The sequence below is a fragment of the Moschus berezovskii genome, chromosome X, assembly GCF_049115385.1.
Source record: "Moschus berezovskii isolate FMDL1 chromosome X, NW_MosBer_1.0, whole genome shotgun sequence".
NCBI classification, from domain to species: Eukaryota; Metazoa; Chordata; class Mammalia; order Artiodactyla; family Moschidae; genus Moschus; species Moschus berezovskii.
The window spans coordinates 58,348,008-58,362,410 of NC_142488.1; positions in this window are offsets into that span (position 1 = coordinate 58,348,008).

Below are 14,403 nucleotides of genomic sequence, written 5' to 3' on the forward strand. Positions count from 1 at the left end.
CCCCATGGACTGAAGCATGCCAGGCCTCCCTGTCCATCACCAACTCCTGGAGCTTGCTCAAGCTTATCTCCATTGAGTTGGTGATGCCATCCAACCATCTCATCCTCTGTCATCCCTTTCTCCTCCTGCCTTCAATCTTTCCCAGCATCAGGGTCTTTTCCAATGAGTCAGTCCTTGGCATCAGGTGGCCAAAATATTGGAATTTCAGCTTCAGCATCAATCCTTCTAATGAATATTCAGGACTGATTTCCTTTAGGATTGACTGGTTTGATCTCTTTGTAGTACAAGGGACCTTTAAAAATCTTCTCTAATACCATAGTTCACAAGCATCAATTCTTTGGTACTCAGCTTTCTTTATGGTCCAACTCTCACATCCATACATGACTACTGGAAAAAACATCACTTTGACTAGATGGATCTTTGTCAGCAAATAATGTCTCTGCTTTTTAATATGCTATCTTTCTTCCAAGGAGCACGTGTCTTTTAATTTCATGGCTCTAGTCACCATCTGCACTGATTTTGGAGCCCAAGAAAATAAAGTCTGTTTCTGTTGTTTCCCCATCTATTTGCCATGAAATTATGGGACCAGATGCCATGATCTTCATTTTTTGAATGTTGAATGTTGAGAACCCCATGAACATTATGAAAAGACAAGAGGGCAGAGCCCCATCCATTTTAGAAGTATGTCATTTTCTATTATTTCAACTTGCTTCCCAATTCAAAGCCTAAGGCCTTAATCCCAAATTAGAAGAGACATATACTTTATTCCTACAAGCCCTAGGAGTAGCTCAGAAAAAAATCATTGATGACATTTCACAGGCTACTTGAGAGACACAGGATGTTCAAAATGGGACATGCAGTAAAGAAAAAGGATAGACTTTCTGTTCTAACAGTCAATATTTCCATTGCTTGAAGCTGCCCATGTTGATTGGTGTTGCCCTCCTAGTGTCAGAAAGACAGAAACAGACCCTGAGAAGGGGGGAGATTCACTTGACAAAGTTTAGACAGCAAGTCAAGGATGGAATCTGATGAGGACTCAGGAACTCTTGTTAGAATTTATGACTCTCAATTTCCCTCTCTAATTCTTATCCTTAGAAGTATGGTTTGTGGGGAGGGGATTCATTTTCTTGGACTTACTTAGTATCTGACAATCCACCAATGTTTCTGGATTTTTTTTTTCTGCAAAATATTAAGAAGGGTGGTTTTAGTATTACCTAAGCCTCTTCTCTATTCCCAAGTATTCCATTTTTTCTTATCACCATCAACATAAGAACATCCTATTTAAATCCCCATCTAAAGATCTATCTAAAGATCCCACATCTCAAGTCTATTTAGATCAAAAGTTATCAAATTTTGTTCTCCTAAGGTAATTCAGGGGATACCATGGGGATATAAAGGTTTGTATTAATAGCAGGTAGGGCTGCAGGGAAGAATCTCCTTCTTTAACCACTTCTGTCTCTACCATCCTTGTCATTCTTACTATCCTCAGTTCACAAGAGCAATTCTGCTGCGTTTTCTGCTTTATGTATCAAACTTTGATTTATGGTTAAATTTTGGGGAAAAAACTAACAGTTGCTGAAAGCAATTAGAAAACCACTGATTTATTCCAACTCCTTAATTGTATAGGTGAGAAAACAGGGGCTCAGAGAGGAAAACAGATTTGTTCAAGATCACACAGTAAATCATTCAGTAGCACACTTCCAGATGTTCAAGCTGGATTTAGAAAAGGCAAAGGAACAAGAGATCAAATGGCCAACATCCATTGGATCATCAAAAAAGCAAGAGTTCCAGAAAAACATCTACCTCTGCTTTATTGACTATGACAAAGCCTTTGACTGTGTGGATCACAAAAAACCTGGAAAATTCCAAAGAGATGGGAATACCAGAACACCTGAACTGCTTCCTGAGAAATCTATATGCAGGTCAAGAAGCAACAGTTAGAACTGGACATGGAGCAACAGTTCCAAATCGGGAAAGGAGTACGTCAAGGCTGTATATTGTCACCCTGCTTATTTAACTTATATGCAGAGTACATCATGAGAAATACTGTTCTGGATGAAGCACAAGCTGGAATCAAGATTGCCGGGAGAAATATCAATAACCTCAGATATGCAGATGACACCACCCTTATGGCAGAAAGCGAAGAAGAACTAAAGAGCCTCTTGATGAAAGTGAAAGAGGAGAGTGAAAAAGTTGGCTTAAAACTCAGCATTCAGAAAACTAAGCTCATGGAGGCTGGTCCTATTACTTCATGGGAAATAGATGGGGAAACAGTGACAGATTTTATATTTTGGGGCTCCAAAAATCACTGCAGATGCTGATTGCAGCAATGATATTAAAAGACACTTGCTCCTTGGAAGAAAATTTTTTGAACTGCCTAGACAGCATTTGGACTCTGTGGGAGAAGGTGAGGGTAGGATGATTTGAGAGAATAGCATGAAACATGTGTATTATCATATGTAAAATAGGTAGCCATTCCAGGTTTGATGCATGAGACGTGCTCAGTCTTGTGCACTGGGATGACCCTGAGGGATGGCATGGGGAAGGAGGTGGGAGGGGTTTCAGGATGGGGAATACATGTACACCCATGGCTGATTCATGTCAATGTATGGCAAAAACCACTACAATATTGTAAAGTAATTATCCTCCAATTAAAATAAATGAATTAATTGTAAAGAAAGAAATAAAAAAGAAAATGAAGGCAGAGATATTACTTTGACAACAAAAGTCCACATAGACAAAGCTATTGTTTTTCCAGTAGTCGTGTATGGATGTGACACTTGGACTATAAAGAAAGCTGAGTGCTGAAGAACTGATGCTTTTGAACTGTGGTGTTGGGGAAGACTCTTGAGATTCCCGTGGACTGCAAGGAAATCCAACCAGTCCATCCTAAAGAAAATGATTCCTGAATAGTTATTGGAAGGACTGATGCTGAAGCTGAAACTCCAATACTTTGGCCACCTGATACAATGAATGGACTTATTTGAAAAGACCGCTGCTGCTGCTGCTGCTGCTAAGTCACTTCAGTCGTGTCCGACTCTGTGTGACCCCATAGACGGAAGCCCACCAGGCTCCCCCTTCCCTGGGATTCTCCAGGCAAGAACACTGGAGTGGGTTGCCATTTCCTTCTCCAGTGTGTGAAAGTGGAAAGTGAAAAGTGAAAGTGAAGTCGCTCAGTCGTGTCCGACCCTTAGCGACCCAATGGACTGCAGCCTACCAGGCTCCTCCATCCATGGGATTTTCTAGGCAAGAGTACTGGAGTGGCTTGCCATTGCCTTCTCCGGAAAAGACCCCTAAGCTGGGAAATATTGAAGGTGGGAGGAGAAGGGGATGACAGAGGAAGAGATTGTTAGATGGCATCACCGACACAATGGACATGAGTTTGAGTAAATTCCGGGAGTTGGTGATGGGAAGGGAGGCCTGGTTTGCTGCAGTTCATGGGTTCACAAAGAGTTGGACACGACTGAGTGACTGAACTGAAATGAGCACATTTAGTCAAGTCAGGACAAATGAAGATCCTTGCTGCATGACCTCAACTCAATTATCATTGGGTTGGCATTACCCTCACAGTTTTCCCTCCCAGCAGCCTTGGAGTGCACAGTGGGAGGAACCAACCTATTAATCCTTGAGAATATGACTGTGAAAGGGGTACTACTGTTTGGGTGCTCATGGTGCCTGCAGAAATGAGTTCCCCTCCCCACCAACCCCTCCCCCATGGAAAGTTGCTTCCTATGCCTAGGACTGAATTGGACAAGACCGCTGTCTCTGGCCTGGCAGGCACACTTTCTACACTCAAAGTCCTTAGTCCATTAAAGAGGTTTCTACCCAAACAAATATATTTTCAACTTGGAACACAATCTTTAACCTACAGAGTGACAGCTAGAGAAATGATTCTGACTATCTTCCAAGGCAGAGAGGGATTTTGGCTATTACTAATAGGAAAGTGGAAGCTGAAGCTCTGTTTGGAGTAAAGTTCATTGAGGAATTCTTACAGATGATGCTCCTTTGCCAGAGCATTACACAACATTGCCCTCTTCACAGGCCTAAAGTTATCGGACACAAAGGTAAAAGGGAAAAGTTGAAGCAATGGGTATTTGCAGCCCTGAGACAGAATGGCGCTGGTCTCTCGTCTGGACAGGCCCTGACATGAAAGAATAGGAGTTTTAAATTGTTGCCTACTCCACTCAAGTCTAGTGTTACCAGACATCTGATGTAGCAATAAGGGGTAAGAACTTTAAAGTTAGGCTGTTTGGTTCAAATTCTGGCACTATCATTTACTATCTGTATGCTTTGGGAAAGTTATTGAACCTTTTTATACCACTGGATCATGGAGAAAGCAAGAGAGTTCCAGAAAAACATCTATTTCTGCTTCATTGCCTATGCCAAAGCCTTTGACTGTGTGGATCAAAATAAACTGTGGAACATTGTGAAAGAGATGGGAATGCCAGACCGCCTGACCTGCCTCTTTAGAAACCTGTATGCAGGTCAGGAAGCAACAGTTAGAACTGGACATGGAACAACAGACTGGTTCCAAATAGGAAAAGGAGTGCGTCAAGGTTGTATATTGTCACCCTGCTTATTTAACTTCTATGCAGAGTACATCATGAGGAACGCTGGGCTGGAAGAAGCACAAGCTGGAATCAAGACTGCTGGGAGAAATATCGATCACCTCAGATATGCAGATGACACTACCCTTATGGCAGAAAGTGAAGAGGAACTCAAAAGCCTCTTGATGAAAGTGAAAGAGGAGAGTGAAAAGGTTGGCTTGAAGCTCAACACTCAGAAAACAAAGATCATGACATCTGGTCCCACCACTTCATGGGAAATAGATGGGGGAACAGTGGAAACAGTGTCAGATTTTATTTTTTTTAGGCTCCAAAATCACTGCAGATGCTGATTGCAGCCATGAAATTAAAAGATGCTTACTCCTTGGAAGGAAAGTTATGACCAACCTAGATAGCATATTAAAAAGCAGAGACATTACTTTGCCAACCAAGGTCGGTCTAGTCAAGGCTATGGTTTTTCCCGTGGTCATGTATGGATGTGAGAGTTGGACTGTGAAGAAAGCAGATAACCGAATAATTGATGCTTTTGAACTGTGGTGCTGGATAAGACTCTTGAGAGTCCCTTGGACTGCAAGGAGATCCAACCAGTCCGTTCTAAAGGAGATCAATCCTGGGTGTTCATTGGAAGGACTGATGCTAAAGCTGAGACTCCAATAATTTGGCCACCTCATGAGACAAGTTGACTCATTGGAAAAGACTCCGATGCTGGGAGGGATTGGGGGAGGGAGAAGACGGGGACGACAGAGAATGAGATGGCTGGATGGCATCACCAACTCGATGGACATGAGTTTGAGTGAACTCCGGGAGTTGGTAATGGACAGGGAGGCCTGTGTTGCTGTGATTCATGGGGTCGCAAAGAGTCAGACACGACTGAGCCACTGAACTGAACTGAACTGATACCTCAGTTTTTCTATATGTAAAACAAGGGTAATAACCTATATCACAGGGTAGTCGCGAGGGTTAAATGAGATGGTATATTTAAAACACATAGGTCACTGTCTAGAGCTATAGTAAGTTAACTCTATGTAAAATTCTACTATTATTACTACTTCCCCAGATATTGGACCCAACTTAGAGTCTTGGGTGCAAGGACCCAGAGAAGTTACAACCTATTTAAGAAGCAGATGCCACAGAAACAGTTTCTGAGAGGGAGTGGAAGACAAAACTAAGAAAATTATCTCTTTTTTCAAAAAAATTTATCAGTTTTATTTAAATTTTACTTCAAATTTATTTATTTATTTATTTTTGGGAGGCTAATTACTTTACAATATTGTATTTGTTTTGCCATACATTGACATGAATCCGCCATGGGTATACATGTGTTCCCCATCCTGAATCTCCTTCCCATCTCCCACCCCATCCCATCACCCTGGGTCATCCCAGTGCACCAGCCCCGAGCACCCTGTATGGTGATCCATTTCACATATGATAATATAGATATTTCAATGCATTTCTCCCAAACCATACCACCCTCACCACCCTCTCCCACAGAGTCCAAAAGATGTTCTATACATCTGTGTCTCTTTTGCTGTCTCGCGTACAGGGTTATCGTTACCATCTTTCTTAATTCCATATAAATGCATTGCTGCTGCTAAGTCGCTTCAGTCATGTTCGACTCTGTACGACCCCATACATGTCAGCCCACCAGGCTCTGCCATCCCTGGGATTCTCCAGGCAAGAATATTGGAGTGGTTGCCATTTCCTCTATCAGTGTTTTCCTTTCTGGCTTATTTCACTCTGTATAATAGACTCCAGTTACCTCTTTAGAACTGACTTAAATGTATTCTTTTCAATGGCTGAGTAATAGTCCATTGTGCATATGAACCCCTTCTTTATTATCCATTCTTCTTCTGATGGATATCTAGCTTGCTTCCATGTCCTGGCTATTGTAAACAGTGCTGTGATGAAAATTGGGGTACACGTGTCTCTTTCAATTCTGGTTTCCTCAGTGTGTATGCCTAGAAGTGGGATTGCTGGGTTGTATGGCAGTTCTATTTCCAGTTACTTAAGGAATCTCCACACTGTACTCCATATTGGCTGTACTAGTTTGCATTCCAACCAACAGTGTAAGAGAGTTCCCTTTTCTCCACACCCTCTCCAGCATTTATTGCTTATAGACTTTTGGATAGCAGCCATTCTGACTGGCTTGAAATGGTACCTCATTGTGGTTTTGATTTGCATTTCTCTGATTATGAGTGATGTTGAGCATCTTTTCATGTGTTTGTTAGCCATCTGTATGTCTTCTTTGTTTTTTTTTTTTTTTAATTTTATTGGAGGCTAATTATTTTACAATATTATATTGGTTGGTTTTGCCATACATTGACATGAATCCGCCCCGGGTGTACATGAGTTCCCCCTCCCGAAACCCCTCCCACCTTCCTCCTCCCCTTATCCTCCCTCTGGATCATCCCCGCATACCAGCCCCGAGCATCCTGTAACATGCATCAACCCAGAACTGGCGATTCGTTACACATATGATAATATACATGTTTCAATGCCATTCTCCCAAACCATCCCACCCTCACCCTCTCCCACAGAGTCCCAAAGACTATTCTACACATCTGTGTCTCTTTTGCTGTCTCGTATACAGGGTTATCATTTGCATCTTTCTAAATTTCATATATGTGCGTTAGTATACTGTATTGGTATTTTTCTTTCTGGCTTACTCCACTCTGTAAAATAGGCTCTAGTTTCATCCACCTCATTAGAACTGGTTCAAATGCATTCTTTTTAATGGCTGAGTAATACTCCATTGTGCATATGTACCAAAGCTTTCTTATCCATTCGTCTGCAGATGGACATCTAGGTTGCTTCCATGTCCTGGCTATTATAAACAGTGCTGCAATGAACATTGGAGTACATGGGTCTCTTTCAAATCTGGTTTCTTCGGTGTGTATCCCCAGGAGTGCAATTGCTGGGTTGTATGGCAGTTCTTCTGTGTATTCTTGCCGCCTCTTCTTAATATCTTCTGCTTCTCTTAGGTCCATACCATTTCTGTCCTTTATCAAGTCCATCTTTGCATGAAATGTTCCCTTGAAATCTGTAATTTTCTTGAAGAGATCTCGTGTTTTGCCTATTCTGCTATTTTCCTCTATTTCTTTGCATTGATCAGTGAGGAATGCTTTCTTATCTCTCCTTGTTATTCTTCAGAACTCTGCATTTAGATGCCTATATCTATCCTTTTCTCCTTTGCTTTTGGCTTCTCTTTTTTTCACAGCTATTTGAAAGGCCTCCTCAGACAGCCATTTTGCTTTTTTGCATTTCTTTTCCATGGGGATGGTCTTGGTCCCTGTCTCCTGTACAATGTCACGAACTTCCGTCCAGAGTTCATCAGGCAGTCTATTTTTCAGATCTACTCCCTTAAATCTATTTCTCACTTCCACTGTATAATCATAAGGGATTTGATTTAGGTCATATCTGAATAGTCTAGTGGTTTTCCCTACTTTCTTCAATTTAAGTCTGAATTTGGCAATAAGGAGTTCATGATCTGAGCCACAGTCAGCTCCTGGTCTCATTTTTGCTAATTGTATAGAGGTTCTCCATCTTTGGCTGCAAAGAATATAATCAATCTGATTTCGGTGTTGACCATCTGGTGATGTCCATGTGTAGAGTCTTCTCTTGTGTTGTTGGAAGAGGGTGTTTGCTATGACCAATGCGTTCTCTTGACAAAACTCTATTAGCCTTTTCCCTGCTTCATTCCGTGCTCCAAGGCCAAATTTGCCTGTTACTCCTGGTGTTTCTTGACTTCCTACTTTTGCATTCCAGTCCCCTATAATGAAAAGGACATATTTTTTTTGGTGTTAGTTCTAAAAGGTCTTGTAGGTCTTCATAGAACCGTTCAACTTTGGCTTCTTCAGCGTTACTGGTTGGGGAATAGGCCTGGATTACTTTAATATTGAATGGTTTGCCTTGGAAACGAACAGAAATCATTCTGTCATTTTTAAGATTGCATCCAAGTACTGCATTTTAGACTCTTGTTGACCATAATGGCTACTCCATTTCTTCTAAGGGATTCTGGCCCACAGTAGTAGATATAATGGTCATCCGAATTAAATTCACCCATTCCAGTCCATTTTAATTCACTGATTCCTAGAATGTCTATGTTCACTCTTGCCATCTCCTGTTTGACCACTTCCAATTTGCCTTGATTCATGGACTTAACATTCCAGGTTCCTATGCAATATTGCTCTTTACAGCACCGGATCTTGCTTCCATCACCGGTCACATCCACAACTGGGTATTGGTTTTGCTTTTGCACCATCCCATTATTCCTTCTAGAGTTATTTCTCCACTGATCTCCAGTAGCATACTGGGCACCTACCGACCTGGGGAATTCCTCATTCAGTATCCTATCATTTTGCCCTTTGATACTGTTCATGGGGTTCTCAAGGCAAGTATACTGAAGTGGTTTGCCATTCCCTTCTCCAGTGGACCACATTCGGCTGTGGTCCATGTGATCAGATTGGCTAGTTTCCTGTGATTATGATTTCAGTGTGTCTGCCCTCTGATGCCCCTTCGCAATACGTACCGTCTTATTTGGGTTTCTCTTACCTTGGGAGGGGGATATCTCTTCACAGCTGCTCCAAGAAAGCGCAGCCATTGCACCTTACCTTGGACGAGGGGTATCTCCTCAAGGCCGCCCCTCCTGACCTTGAACATGGAGTAGCTCCTCTCGGCCCTCGTGCGCCCACGCAGCCACCACCTATTGGACCTGGGGTAGCTCCTCACGGGCGCCCCTCTTTGCGTGGTCAGTTGTGCCGGGGCCGGCGTCTCTTGGGCCTGCGCCACTGGGGCCGGCGATTTCTCTCGTGTCTGCGCCGCCGGGGCCGACAGAGGAACTGTACAAAAAAGATCTTCACCACCAAGATAGTCACGATAACGTGATCACTGACCTAGAGCCAGACATCTTGGAATGTGAAGTCAAGTGGGCCTTAGAAAGAATCACTACGAACAAAGCTAGTGGAGGTGATGGAATTCCTGTTGAGCTATTTCTAATCTTGAAAGATGATGCTGTGAAAGTGCTGCACTCAATATGCCAGCAAATTTGGAAAACTCAGCAGTGGCCACAGGACTGGAAAAGGTCAGTCTTCATTCCAATCCCAAAGAAAGGCAATGCCAAAGAATACTCAAACTACCACACAATCGCACTCATCTCACATGCTAGTAAAGTCATGCTGAAAATTCTCCAAGCCAAGTTGCAGTAATATGTGAACCGTGAGCTCTCAGATGTTCAAGCAGGTTTTAGAAAAGGCAGAGGCACCAGAGATCAAATTGTCAACATCCGCTGGATCATGGAGATAGCAAGAGAGTTCCAGAAAAACATCGATTTCTGCTTCACTGACTATGCCAAAGCCTTTGACTATGTCGATCACAATAAACTGTGGAACATTCTGAAAGAGATGGGAATCCCAGACCACCTGACCTGCCTCTTGAGAAACCTGTATGCAGGTCAGGAAGCAACAGTCAGAACTGTACATGGAACAACAGACTGGTTCCAAATAGGAAAAGGAGTACGTCAAGGCTGTGTATTGTCACCCAGCTTATTTAACTTATATGCAGGGTACATCATGAGGAACGCTGGGCTGGAAGAAGCACAAGCTGGAATCAAGATTGCTGGGAGAAATATCAATAACCTCAGATATGCAGATGACACTACCCTTATGGCAGAAAGTGAAGAGGAACTCAAAAGCCTCTTGATGAAAGTGAAAGAGGAGAGTGAAAAGGGTGGCTTAAAGCTCAACATTCAGAAAACAAAGATCATGGCATCTGGTCCCATCCCTTCATGGGAAATAGATGGAAAAACAGTGGAAACAGTGTCAGACTTTATTTTGGGGGGCTCCAAAATCACTGCAGATGCTGATTGCAGCCATGAAATTAAAAGATGCTTACTCCTTGGAAGGAAAGTTATGACTAACCTTGATAGTATATTAAAAAGCAGAGACATTACTTTGCCAACCAAGGTCCGTCTAGTCAACGCTATGGTTTTTCCTGTGATCGTGTATGGATGTGAGAGTTGGACTGTGAAGAAAGCTGATCGCCGAAGAATTGATGCTTTTGAACTGTGGTGTTGGAGAAGACTCTTGAGAGTCCCTTATACTGCAAGGAGATCCAACCTGTCCATTCTAAAGGAGATCAATCCTGGGTGTTCATTGGAAGGACTGATGCTAAAGCTGAAACTGCAATACTTTGGCCACCTCATGCGACGAGTTGACTCACTGGAAAAGACTCTGATGCTGGGAAAGGTTGGGGGCGGTAGGAGAAGGGGACGACCGAGAATGAGATGGCTGAATGGCATCACCGACTCTGTGGACATGACTTTGAGTGAACTCCGGGAGTTGGTAATGGACAGGGAGTCCTGGCGTGCTGTGATTCATGGGGTCGGGGAGAATCTGACACGACTGAGCGACTGAACTGAACTGAACTGATGGCAGTTCTATTTCAAAATGGATTAGAGAGCTAAATGTAAGACCAGAAACTATAAAACTCCTAGAGGAGAATGTAGGCAAAACACTCTCTGACATAAATCACAGCAGGATCCTCCAAGACCCACCTCCCAGAATATTGGAAATAAAAGCAAAAATAAACAAATGGGACCTAATTAAAATCAAGAGCTTCTGTACAGCAAAGGAAACTATAAGCAATGTGAAAAGACAGCCTTCAGAATGGGAGAAAATAATAGCAAATGAAGCAACTGATAAAGGATTAAACTCTAAGAAATACAAGCAGCTCCTGCAGCTCAATTCCAGAAAAATAAATGACTCAATCAAAAAATAGGCCAAAGAAGTAAACAGACATCTCTCCAAAGAAGACATAAAGATGGCTAACAAACACATGAAAAAATGTTCAACATCCCTCATAATCAGAGAAATGTAAATCAAAACCACAATGAGATACCATTTCACACCAGTCAGAATGGCTGTTATCCAAAATTCTACATGCAATTAATGCTGGAGAGGGTGTGGAGAGAAGGGAAGCCTCCTACACTGTTGGTGGGAATGCAGACTAGTACAGCCACTATGGAGAACAGTGTGGAGATTCCTCAAAAAACTGTATATCATTTTTGGGGAAATGTCTATTTCTTTGGCCCATTTTTTGATTGGGTCATTTATTTTTCTGGAATTTAGCTGCAGATGTTGCCTGTATATTTTGAGATTAATTCTTTGTCAGTTGCTTCATTTGCTATTATTTTCTCGCATGCTGAAGGCTGTTGTCAACTTGCTTATAGTTTCCTTTGCTGTGCAGAAGCTTTTAATTTTAATTTTGTCCCATTTGTTTATTTTTTCTTTTATTTCCAATATTCTTGGAGGTGGGTCTTGGAGGATCCTGCTGTGATTTATGTCAGAGAGTGTTTTGCTTATGTCTTCCTCTAGGAGTTATATAGTTTATGGCCTTGTGTTTAGATCTTTAATAAATTTTGAGTTTATTTTTGTGTATGGTGTTAGAAAGTGTTTTAGTTTCATTCTTTTGCAAGTGGTTGATCAGTTTTCCCAGCACCACGTGTTAAAGAGATTGACTTTTCTCCATTGTAAATTCTTGCCTCCTTTGTCAAAGATAAGGTGACCATAAGTGTGTGGATTTATCTCTGGGCTTTCTATTTTGTTCCATTGATCTATATTTCTGTCTCTCTGCCAGTACCATACTGTCTTGATAACTGTGGCTATGTATTAGAGCCTGAAGTCAGGCATGTTGATTCCTCCAGTTCCATTCTTCTTTCTGAAGATTGCTCTGGCTATTGGAGGTTTTTTTTTGTATTTCCATACAAATTGTGAAATTATTTGATCTAGTTCTGTTAAAAATACTGTTGGTAGCTTGATAGGGATTGCATTGAATTAATAGATTGCTGTGGGTTTTATACTCGTTTTCACTGTATTGATTCTTCTGATCCATGAACACAGTATATTTCTCCATCTATTAGTGTCCACTTTGATTTCTTTCACCAGTGTTTTATAGTTTTCTATATATAGGTCTTTTGTTTCTTTAGGTAGATATATTTCTTTTTTTTTTTTTTTCAGTTCTCACAGGCATACTTTCTTTTTTTTTTTAAATTTTAATTGGAGGTAATTACTTTACAATATTGTACTGGTTTTGCCATATATTGACATGAATCTGCCCCGGGTGTATTTGCGTTCCCTGTCTTGAATCCCCCTCCCACCTCCCGCCCCATGTCATCCCTCTGGGTCATCCCAGCGAACCAGCCCCGAGCATCCTGTATCATGCATTGAACCTGGACTGCTTATCCATTTCACATATGATAAATACATGTTTCAATGCCATTCTCCCAACTCATCCCACCCTCGCCCTCTCCCACAGAGTCCAAAAGACTGTTTTAGACATGTCTGTCGCTTTTGCTATCTCCCAGACAGGGTTATCGTTCAGTTCAGTTCAGTCGCTCAGTCATGTACGACTCTTCGCGACCCCATGAATCACAGCACGCCAGGCCTCCCTGTCCATCACCAACTCCCGGAGTTCACTCAAACTCATGTCCACAGAGTCGGAGATGCCATTCAGCTATCTCATTCTCTGTCGTCCCCTTCTCCTACCGCCCCCAACCTTTCCCAGCATCAAAGTCTTTTCCAGTGAGTCAACTCGTCGCATGAGGTGGCCAAAGTATTGCAGTTTCAGCTTTAGCATCAGTCCTTCCAATGAACACCCAGGATTGATCTCCTTTAGAATGGACTGGTTGGATCTCCTTGCAGTCCAAGGGACTCTCAAGAGTCTTCTCCAAAACCACAGTTCAAAAGCATCAATTCTTCAGCGATCAGCTTTCTTCACAGTCCAACTCTCACATCCATACATGATCACAGGAAAAACCATAGCGTTGACTAGACGGACCTTGGTTGGCAAAGTAGTCTCTGCTTTTTAATATACTATCAAGGTTGGTCATAACTTTCCTTCCAAGGAGTAAGCATCTTTTAATTTCATGGCTGCAATCAGCATCTGCAGTGATTTTGGAGCCCCCCAAAATAAAGTCTGACACTGTTTCCACTGTTTTTCCATCTATTTCCCATGAAGGGATGGGACCAGATGCCATGATCTTTGTTTTCTGAATGTTGAGCTTCAAGCCAACCTTTTCACTCTCCTCTTTCACTTTCATCAAGAGGCTTTTGAGTTCCTCTTCACTTTTCTGCCATAAGGGTAGTGTCATCTGCATATCTGAGGTTATTGATATTTCTCCCAGCAATCTTGATTCCAGCTTGTGCTTCTTCCAGCCCAGCGTTCCTCATGATGTACCCTGCATATAAGTTAAATAAGCTGGGTGACAATACACAGCCTTGACGTACTCCTTTTCCTATTTGGAACCAGTCTGTTGTTCCATGTACAGTTCTGACTGTTACTTCCTGACCTGCATACAGGTTTCTCAAGAGGCAGGTCAGGTGGTCTGGGATTCCCATCTCTTTCAGAATGTTCCACAGTTTATTGTGATCGACACAGTCAAAGGCTTTGGCATAGTCAGTGAAGCAGAAATCGATGTTTTTCTGGAACTCTCTTGCTTTCTCCATGATCCAGCGGATGTTGGCAGTTTGATCTCTGGTGCCTCTGCCTTTTCTAAAACCTGCTTGAACATCTGGGAGTTCACGGTTCACATATTGCTAAAGCCTGGCTTGAAGAATTTGGAGCATGACTTTACTAGCGTGTGAGGTGAGTGCGATTGTGCGGTCTTTTGAGCATTCTTTGGCATTGCCTTTCTTTGGGGTTGGAATGAAGACTGACCTTTTCCAGTCCTGTGGACACTGCTGAGTTTTCCAAATTTGCTGGCATATTGAGTGCAGCACTTTCACAGCATCATCTTTCAAGATTAGAAATAGCTCAACTGGAATTCCATCACCTCCACTAGCTT